General features: G+C 35.6%; 1 pseudogene across 1 annotated transcript; it reads right to left on the bottom strand.

Moving 5' to 3' along the window:
* Nucleotides 1-3,927: 3,927 nt before the first annotated feature.
* LOC143634990 (DNA-directed RNA polymerase II subunit RPB2-like) lies at nt 3,928-10,810 on the bottom strand (annotated as a pseudogene). The gene is made up of 24 exons (XR_013153972.1): nt 10,570-10,810; nt 9,381-9,602; nt 9,004-9,294; nt 8,675-8,937; nt 8,508-8,594; nt 8,293-8,413; nt 8,153-8,197; nt 7,933-8,070; nt 7,759-7,831; nt 7,584-7,660; nt 7,234-7,356; nt 7,031-7,147; nt 6,774-6,929; nt 6,579-6,681; nt 6,091-6,216; nt 5,924-6,001; nt 5,744-5,839; nt 5,556-5,671; nt 5,394-5,463; nt 5,244-5,297; nt 5,021-5,155; nt 4,655-4,954; nt 4,165-4,586; nt 3,928-4,062 (listed from the first exon to the last, which is right to left on the bottom strand). The product of XR_013153972.1 is annotated as a DNA-directed RNA polymerase II subunit RPB2-like (transcript).
* Between the last annotated feature and the right edge of the window lie 235 nt (nt 10,811-11,045).

Raw genomic sequence — 11,045 nt, 5'->3', positions numbered from 1 at the left:
GTTCATAACCAAGCTAGACCGTGACCTAAAATCATTTAAAGTACGTTCTTGATCTTTAGAGTTTACGTTTTTATGAACGATTAGCCTTGAAACTTGAACGTAGAATAGATCGGGTATAAACGAACCATAAAGTAGCAAACTTAATGCTTAAAGTGGACGTAATGGACTCATGGTTAAATAAGGTTCATAAAGGAAACCCTAGATCTAGTAAAGAACATTTTATGGTTAAAGGTTCGAGCTTTATGCTAGAACGGACTAGATCTTGATGATGGAATGTTAACGAAGGTAAAACGGTCAAGGAGACTGAGAAATAGGAAGTTAAAAGTGTGATTTCAAACTGATTAACCGTTAGTATAGCCTAAAATGGATTTTAAAGATAGGAAATTTAGGCTGAAAGCATCAGACAAGGGTTCTCAGACCTGAACCTCCATATGGGTTCTCGGCCAACGCGAGAACTCGGTCAACATGAGTTTTCGTCCACGAGGGTTCTCGGTGACGAGAGTTCTCGGTGACCAAGAGTTCTCGGTGACGAAGGGTTCTCGGTCAGAACAAGGGTCTCAGTCAAGAACATGAGTTCTCGGTCAACGCAAGGGTTCTCGGTCAACATGGGTTCTCTGCCTTGAGTTCTCGGCCACCAAGTTTCTGTTGGACCTTGGACCTGAACCCAGTTGGGCCAGATACCTTAGTGGGCAGTTGGGCCCAGATAATGGACAGTTGGGCCTGACTTAACTAAGTCCACAAGTTTTAAGCCCATATTCTCCATCATCATGAACTAAACAAACAAGCCCAACTTAGAAAAATACGATGGTTAACTAAAATACCAACTTAATCGATTATACGGTTAATTAACAAGAATATATATAACAGTTAGCCGTCCACAATTAAGGAAGGGGATAACGATTAACGGCAAACGCAACAAGATCCAGGTGAGTTTCTAGCCTCATTCCTTGTTATGTTTTCGGGGCTGTGTGCATACTCGATGTGATTAGTTATGATGTATGTGAAGGTTATTAATGAATGCTTGACGGTACGTGAACGATCTTCGGATATTGCATGTATGGGTTAGGAGATAGTTTAAAGATGTGATTGTTTATATATGTTGTATGTATGTTATAGATTAACGAGTATGTAAGAAAGTATATAAAATCTATAAAAAAGGAAAGGAAAGTATGATATGAAGGAATTGACGGTAAAGGGTGGCAGACCCTAATAATATCTGTGAAGAAGGGTGGCAGACCCTAATATATCTGTGAAGGAGGGTGGCAGAACCTAATAATATATGTGAAGGAGGGTGGCAGACACTAATAATATATGTGAGGTTATAGGGCAAGAGGCTCTTTAAGGGTGGCTGACCCTAATAATATCTGTGAGGTTATAGGGCGAAAGACTCTTTAAAACGTATAAGAATGTATGTAATGAAAGATAAAATATGAAGTATGAAAGAAGGAAAGTATGAAAGTAAGAATGAAAGTATATACTTATAGAAAGTAAAGAAGGTCAAGTATGTAATATAAGGACGTATTGTATGTGTTGTATGATTAACTAGAATTCACTTAGCGTAGCTGACTTTTAGTATGCACGCAGATGAGTAGGATGAAGCGGTTCGCTTGAGGGGGACACGTGGCATTGAATAAGAGGCTGGCATCGGAAGACTCAAGACGTTTATGTTTAAGGTTTTGTTTATTTTGAAAGACAAGATGTTCGTTTTAAAACAAGTTATGGATTAATGTAATCGTTTATAAATGTTTTTAATATTCCGCGAATATTTTTATTAACTCTGATGAATAGAACTATGTTGATGAGTAAATCCAGCGTCCACATGTGAGGCACCGGTAACGGAGCCTTACAGATAACTAATTAATCATTTCAATTCTTTAATAATAACAACAACTTGTCTCTTTTCTTTCATTTTTCATAAAAATAAATTTTAAATTTAAGTTTCTTTTTATATCTCACGTTTTATCTTTATTATTATATATTTAAATTTCTAAAAAACATATTTTTAAACTATCTTTTCATTTATATTCATCAAATAAAAAATTTAAAAAGAAAAACAATGTTTATTATAAAGGAAAATGTTTTTACAGATTTTAAAATATTTTTATTTTACCTTTGTTGTGCTTATTATATTTTATATATGTATAACAAGTTAAATACAATAATAATTACCAATCGGTTGTCACAATAATTAAGGAAACCAAAGAGTTAATTTGTTTAAGATCATATTTTAAACAAAGTTTTAAAGCATTTCCAGCTCAGTCTATATATTTTTTCCCTATAATTTAGCTAAAAACATCATTTCATAAATTTATCTATCATTTTTCAAAATTCTTTCGCATTATATTCCCTATTCATATCCATAAATTAATTCTTTATTATTTTTTTCTTTTTTGTCTTGTTATATAGTAAATGATGATTGGGAGATGTGTGATATATTATTATATGGTATGGATTAAAAGTGAGTCCTTTTATTTAGGTTTTTACTTTAGTTGTCATATAACTCATCCATATAATAAAGAATGGATTGGAGAGGTGATTTTGATGGTTTTCTTAAAATTTACTCTAAATTATATGAGTTTGACAACTATAGAGAATGAGTTGAGAATACTCTTATAGTTAATTTTACAAGATGTGTTTAGAAGTTTAGATAAGTTTTGAAGTGGGTTGGGCTTAGTTCGATCTTGGGCAGTTGGGCCATGCTTGATTTATGTCGGTATTTACACATCTCTAGACTCTAGTTGGTGTTCCGGTTCTTGACTTTTGTTGACCATTACCAAAACTGATTCCTACCCGGTTCCGGTTCCTAAAAATACCGAATTGCCCACCTCTTGTTGGGTCCTTAAATAAAGAAAAATTGAGGTGCACATTCGAACTAGTTCGTGATCCAAATTGAAAATGTTTTTAAACAGGTTTGGACACGATTTGATACGTAGGTCCAGTCAGTTTGCATAGTTTAGTCATTAAATTGGTTTAGAACCCAGATTTTTTTTAAAAAGGAACTGGATTGGAGAACCGGTTTAAAATAAGCTAGCCATTATAGAGATGCTGGAGAGCGTTTTTGTACTTTTTGATATATGTTTTGCATGTTTGCCACTCCCCCACCCTCCCCAGACCCTACTTATATAGCTTTGCTGTTGGTGGACTTCACTGGGTATGATTGATTGATTGATTGAATGTTTGCCCCTCATTTGTTAGTATGTATAAGTATTGAATGTGTTGGTTTATTCACAACACTGAAAGACACTCTAATATCTCAAGACCAAAAAGCCTCTAATCTCACAGAAATGTTATCTAATAACATCTGGATGTTAAGCAAATTAACAATTATTGTGGTTTTATCTTCAACTAAAAACCTAAAGATGTCAACATTTCGATTTATGTGAAACGCCGAAGGGTCCAAATAAAGCTCGATTTATAAAATGTGGTCGATTTAAGAAATCAGTCAAGTAACAATGGCAACATTTGGAATTCGGGACAGGATGGAAAAATTCGCAATTCAAGAGAGTTTGTTTTGAATGTTTAGAGGGCTCCATTCGGTTCATCAAATTTGTGTCTATAGCAGCGCAGCGCATTTTATTTGAAAAAGATACAAATCGAAATATTAGAGTAGATTAGATAAGATAGGACCATCCCAAATATGTAGTGATTTAGGTGTCTCTGTGTTGCTGTCCTAAAACTAAGTTAATCCACAGTTTACACAGGAAAAGTATACTTGTTATATTACAAGTCGTTTCCCCTTTAAGTTCACTACTAAAATATATTTTGCGACAAATTAATCATCGAAAATAGAAGTAAAATTGATATGTAGAATTTCATACAACCAAGTTATAGAATTGAGATTGTACTTGGCCTAAAATCAAAGTAGTGATCAAAGAAAAGCGAACCTGAACCATATGTTTCTAACTCAATCTCTGCTCATGACACCTCTCATTCCTCATACGTGTCAAGCGCCTTCTTGCTGCTATCTTCTGCCTGTTTAGCATCTTTTGTAAACATTCTAGGTGTGATCGCCATTGACATGAGCTCCAGAAAAAGAAGTTTACACGCGTATGGAAGATGCACCTGCGTACATACACTAGCACCTTAAGTAACCGTTTTTTAATGCGTGTTAAGAGTATTCATGACCAAAAACAATAAATAAATATACCCAAACCAATAACTCACCTGAACGATATCAGTTTTATTCTTGCATCCTTTACACTCAAAAGAATTCTTTTTAAGATTGGCAACCGCGATCAACCCACACCGTTCACACACATGAACACGATACGCATCACTCAGGTCAAACAACCATTCCTTAAGAAATTGAGCAGCACCATGAGCAATCATACAGTCCCGTTCCATCTCCCCGAACCGCAGCCCACCGTCACGCACCCGCCCCCCAGTCGGCTGCCTATTCAGAATCTGAGCCGGGCCCCGTCCACGGGAATGGATCTTGTCATCCACCATATGCTTTAACCTTTGGTAGTAAGTCGCCCGAGAAATATCATAGCTGGAAGCCTCCGACCCGTATGACCATTGTACATTGTCTCAAGTCCACGCATCTGGTACCCACACTTGTGTAATGCCTTACTGATATTATCCACCTGCAGCATCGTCAACGCCACGCCATTAATTTATTTATAATCAAATTAAAAGTAATAAGGTGACTTACAGTAACGTCTGTGAAGGGTGTGGCGTCTCCTTCTTTGCCAATATGTGCAGCAACTTTCCCCATGATACACTCGATAAGTTGACCAATGGTCATACGGGATGGTATAGCGTGTGGGTTGACTATGATATCGGGAGTGATGCCTTCAACGGTCCATGGCATGTCTTCTTGCGTGTAAGTCATACCCACGGTTCCCTTTTGACCGTGTCTACTACTAAACTTATCTCCAATTTGGGGTATTCTTGTGGATCTCACCCGTACTTTCACAAACCATAACCCGTCAGCATTTGTAGTCAGCAATACCTGTGAGCGGTAAAGTGGGCAGGTCAGGTCAAGACTGGTTGACCCAGAAAGAAGACAGGAGCATACCTGATCAACCACTCCGGTTTCACCATGACGTAAGCTTGTGCTGAGATCACGACAAGTGTAGCGTGAGGTTTGATCATCTTGAGCAACAGGTGTTGTTTTTCCAATAATCACATCTTCACCTCCAACTCGTGTTCCCTAAATTATAATTTAGTTGTTTTCAGGAAAACAAACCTTAGCTAAGAACGAAAAAACCATCTAAAAATTCACATAAACAAACACTCACAGGGGGAACTAGACCATCAATATCTAATTTATCATACGAAATGCACCCCATACCCTGTAAAAATTAATTATAAAAAATTAAACAGCCTTCATTGGTGGCAAAATGGGCAGGTTGGCTGACAGAAAGAGTACATATATCTATGAAGCTTACCATGGTATTAGCTCTATCAGGACGGCCAAAATCTTGATTCACAAGCGTCCCTGATTTATTTTCTATGTCTCTGGACAAGACTTACATATATCAATTATTAAAGAGCGAAAAAAAAACATTAATAGAACTTACAACACAGTCAGTTGGATGGACTGAGAGAACCTGTAGGAACGGAAGAGTAGTGATCTGAAGAACCCACGATCAATTGATGATTGGTTCATAATAACCGAATCTTCTTGGTTGTATCCAGAATAGCAGGAAATTGCCACAATTGCGTTCTGAAAAAAGAGACTCAGGGACGATATTTAAATAAAACTAGAACATCTTATTAAGCATATTAAAATATTTACAATGCCAGCTGGAAGCTGTCTGAAGTGCAAATGCTCCATTGCTTGAGTAGTCACGAGTGGTTTTTGAGGATAGTAGAGAACGTACGCCAATGTATCCTAAAACAAACATAATTGCAACAAAATAGTAAGAAAATAATCGCATGGATTTAACTTCTTGAAAAAGAAAAAGTCGGTACATACCATACGGAATTGGAAGTTGGTGGCATAAATCCCCATAGCTTGTTTTCCCATGGCTGACTGATACGTATTACGCGGAGACTGTTTTACACATAAAACAATAAATTACAGTCATACAAGAAAAAAAATCGTTGTGCTAATTAAAATATAGTTTCAATGTAAAGGCTTACTTGATTGTGGTCAGGAAATGGTATGATGGATGCACAAACACCCAATATTAATGATGGATGAATTTCACAATGGGTATAAGTATCCGAACAAGATTCGTCTGGATTAAGCCTCGCGCTTACAAGATCCTACATCCATTAAAAAATATATTTTTTTAAACATGGTACTCATGGGAAATTCCAATTCTATTTTCATAGACGACTAATATATTAAATACAATTAAAAAAAGTTATTGAAAAAAAATGATACAATTAGCAGGTTATATTTCTCTAAACACGGTACTAATCCGAAATTCCAATTATAGTTTTTCATAAAGTATGATTAAAAATGTTCCAACTAGGAGGTTGTAGAACTTAGATATGTTCAGGGTAACGTCTTTAATGTCCGACCCATTTAACTTTCAGAACTTTTTTAGAGTCGACCCATTGACTGTTTTACAACTCAAGCCCAAATTGACCAGTTCCAAGGTTGAAATTACCCCTCTACTTACATTAATGGTCATGGAAATCATAGTAGTCTTCTTCTTCAGTATCGATATACTCAATGAATCCGTTTGCCACAAGATCATGCCAGCCACCATAATCTGGGGTTTCCTGTGAAAAATAGACACAAAAAATAAGTTATTAACTATATAGATGAATTAAGTCTGGAAGCAGAATTCAATGAAGTACAAAACTAGGAATACCCTTTCTTGCAGATTTTGGATGTCTTTCTTTTTTATTAGAAGTCTTTGCTTCTCAACAATGAAAAGTGGACGACTGCAACGCCCATAATCGGTATAAATTCGTAGTTCCTTCAAACGAATATCTCGAACAACTCCAATTTCAGTGTTCATACAAACCTAAAAAATTTAAGATGATTAATACCAAATGACACAACATTGACCAAATTACGCACAATTCTTTGACCAAGACTGATGACATTATTAAGATTAATACTCACTTGTCTTCTTAACCTCCTCAGGTTTCTAACCAACATGTCCGGATCATCATGCATACCCACCCACTGACCATTAACAAAGATTTTTGTAGCTTGTGAGGTAACAGCAGAAGAGATTTCCTAAAGCAGAAGTAAAAATATACCAAATTAAAAACAATATAAAAGATGATGGTAACATAGAAAATTATTAACTTAACTAATATTACATCGATATTAAAGTCTTCTAAAAATTGGAGAACTGGATCTACGGGTGATCCAAGGGTTATGTAAACCATCAATGTCTAAAAAAAAAAAAAAAAAAATGCAAGGTTTTTCACCAGTCCACATGCCTATAAAAGCAGCCAAATAAAATCAAAATCAGCATAGATAGTGTGTATTTCAATAATATTGAGTCCGTGGATGATCAATTGCTATATTTCTCTAATATAACTCTGCTTTTGATCTTTTTAATTTGTTCAGTTTCATCAAAGGATGTTGAATGCAATGTAGATAGTGTGTATTTCAGTAATATTATTTACCAAATCTATAGCAGAACTGTAAAAGATCTTTTACTCACCTGTCCTTCAGGGGTTTCTGCAGGACACATCATTCCCCATTGTGAGTTGTGCAATTGTCTTGGTTTTGCCAATTTTGCTGTTTAAACGTATAAAATAACTATTAATCTATGATATCCCAGATCATAAAAAAAATCCAGTAAAATACACACACACATATATACACACTAAATTTACCTTGACGACTTATAGGAGAGCTTAGTCTTCTTAAATTTGACAAAGTAGAGACATATGTCAAACGGTTCAACACCTACAAATTCCAGAAACATATGCAAGAAAATAAATGTAAACAACCCACATTTACTAGAATACCGAAAATGTCATAATAAGACAAAAGTGCAAAAGAACCACTTGTGAAACACCAGCGCTTGCCCCAGCTGCATTCGCTTGCCCCCAATTTCCGGTAGCAAGAGAATATTTAAAGCCACTGGTAATTGTATTTGCTTTAATTGCAAAATGCAAATTAAATTCCTTCCCTTTGTCTACACACTACAAATGAATGAAATATGATTATGATATTAGTATATATGTGAGATGGTATGTGTTTCAAGAAACTTGAAGTTTTAGTTACCTTTTGCACATATCCTCTTACATCTGTTGTTAACTTTCGAAAGAACTGCATTAACACAAGAGGTAACATATCAATAAATGTAAATACCTACAAATAGTCTAATACAATAATCTAGTTTTAAATTAAACAATAAAGCTCACCGTTCTGAATAAGCTACCGAGCAATGGACCTGCAAGATCAAGCCTCTTGTTACCATAATGATCCCAATCATCCTCAACCCTTCGGCCAAGAGCACATAACAAAAGACGGTGGATAACGTATCTGATGATAGTGAAAAAATATTACTTTCACATAAAAACATAAAACTTAAAAAAACTAGACTATACCAATACAAATGAAAACATATAAGATTTACCCAAAGTAATACGCTTTTTTTGCTTCACAGTTTTCTTCAACTCCCATATGAGGAAGCATTTGTCTTTGAAGAATATCACGGGCGTACCTGTGAGTTAAATACCGTTTTATAGAAACAAAGTGTGTAATAATGCTTATTATATAAGACATTACTAACAAAGATCATACTTTATTCTCTTTTCTTGTGTGACACCAACAGTAGCACCTCTTTTTCCAATATAATCTAAGGCCACTTGCTGATTTTGTATGACAAACGCTTCTTCCAATGAAGGCCGCAACAACTCCATCATTTGAGTATCAGCAAAGTCATAGCATATATGTTGTAATATATCTCTTTCAGCAACAATTCCCAATGCTCGAAAGACAATAGCAATAGGAATCTCAGTTCGAATATATGGAAGTGTAACACTAATACATTGACCTAAATAACCCTGCAGTTTCAAAATATATTAAAAGGTAAGTTTATAAAAATGTAATACTTGACTCATGTATCGTACCCCTTTGCTACTGGTTCTAGAAAGCATGCGGACAAACATGGAACTGGGTGGCCTGTTTTGAGATTCAGCCATTGATCGAACTTCTGCAATGTAAGCATACCGGTTCGGTTGTCTCTTTTTAAACACATAGACATGATTGGTGCTCATTCTCTCTTGAGCAATTAAAACCTTTTCACTCCCATTCACGATGAAATATCCGCCTTGATCATAAGGACACTCTCCACGCTCCGTCAAGTCCATTTCTGAATACTGAAATAGTCTACAGTATTTGGACCGTAGCATAATAGGAACCTGAAGTTTGTAATAAACTGTTAACAAAGTTGAACGTTTGCATTTCAAAATATTTCAAGATACCGGTTCATTTGATTTTAAACTACCTTTCAAATGAAAACTTTGTCAAATTCCTGAGTCTCTGTGACTTCTTCACCATCATGGCCTTTCCTTGTAGCCCTTTTTGTTACATCAACATACAATGGTGCAGCATATGTGAGATTTCTCAGCCTTGCTTCCTTTGGAAACAAGTTACAGGTTTCACCATCTGATTCGGTCACCGTCGGTTGACTCAGATAGATCTGACCGAAGCTGATTTTATAGACGGTCTGCAAGTGATTGATTACATCAAATGCATAACATCAACATATGCACTTTTTCATTTACTCCCTCAAGTTATTGAGTTTGTTTCCTTGTAAAAACTGGCTCTGAAAACTCAATATAAAGTTATTCCTAATCTTAATCAAGTCCTGGATCATTTTTAATTCAATTTTTTAATATAAAGTTAACTTAACCAGTTCAAAATTTCTTTTGGGGACTCATTGTGCCTCCGGCCCGAAACTACAAGGACGCAACAGTAATTTTCTCTTTTTAATAGTAATAACCTTTGATGCTTCAGTTAAATATACAAATTGTTCCCAAAGTAGCCTTAAATAATCTCACAGTGTCTTCAAATGTTCACAATTCATCTACAGACTGAGACTCAACTCCATTTGAGTCAACCAATTTCCAGTTAGTTTCAAATAGATTCACGAATCAGTCAATCCAACCAACTTGTGCTCCAAAATTGAATTCAAACCCTAATTATAAGTACTAGACTAATTCAAATTGTAAATTAGTCAGTTTACTCAAAAAAGCCCTAATTACTGGCACAGTGTCTTCAAATGTCCAATTGAGTCAAATAATTTCCAAATAGTTTTGACTATTCAGTCAATCGAATTAACTTGTGTTCCAAAATCGAACTCGAAGTCCTAATTATAAGTAACTTTATGAGTATGTAACGATCGGATCCAAACGAACTTCGGCAAAATCAGGCAGGAGACCTAGATTTTGCTGAGATTTGACTCGGATCTCGATATCAGGCTGTAGACCAATTCAAATTGTTATTTAGTGAGTTTTAGTCAAATTAGCCCTAATTACTCTCAGTGTCTTCAAAGGTCCAATTGAGTCAAACAATTGACTATTAGCCTCAAATACTTTCACAAATCAGTCAATCCAATCGAATTGAACTCCAAAATCGAACTCAAAACCCTAATTATAAGTATTATTATCGGTGGATCCAAATTCCAAACGAACCTCGGCAAAATCAGGCTGAAGACCTAGATTCTGCTGAGATTCGGGTCGGATCTCGATATCCAGAGAGTCATCAACAACTTCCTGCAACGTGTTGTCAACGAACAGATCGAAGGAGTCGATTTGTTGACGAACGAGTCCTTGTTGTTCGAAGTAAGCACCGATAACCGTCCATGCATCCTCTTGTGTTATCTCTTCTTCGTCATTGTTGTTGTGTGTTTCATTCATATTCATGTCCATGGTTTAATTAATAAGAAAACCTAATTAAAAGACAAGTTAACAAGAAGATCGAATAGAAGATGTGCTAATAATACAGGCGGCGTATTAGGGTTGACTAGAGGTGCTAATAATAATGAAGATGATTTTCGTCCCTTTGCTTTTATAACCAGTTCCCTTGGCGATGCTTCCTTACACTAACCGATGTGGGATCCAATGTCAAACATTATATGCTTTTCAAAACAAAATTGTAACTAGTCGAT

The sequence above is a fragment of the Bidens hawaiensis genome, unplaced genomic scaffold (genome assembly GCF_021521415.1).
Source record: "Bidens hawaiensis isolate Kalapana, Puna unplaced genomic scaffold, B.hawaiensis_p1.1 tig00007372_1, whole genome shotgun sequence".
Taxonomy (NCBI): domain Eukaryota; kingdom Viridiplantae; phylum Streptophyta; class Magnoliopsida; order Asterales; family Asteraceae; genus Bidens; species Bidens hawaiensis.
The sequence above is the reverse complement of the archived record's forward strand: the minus strand, read 5'-3'. Positions and strand labels throughout refer to the sequence as shown.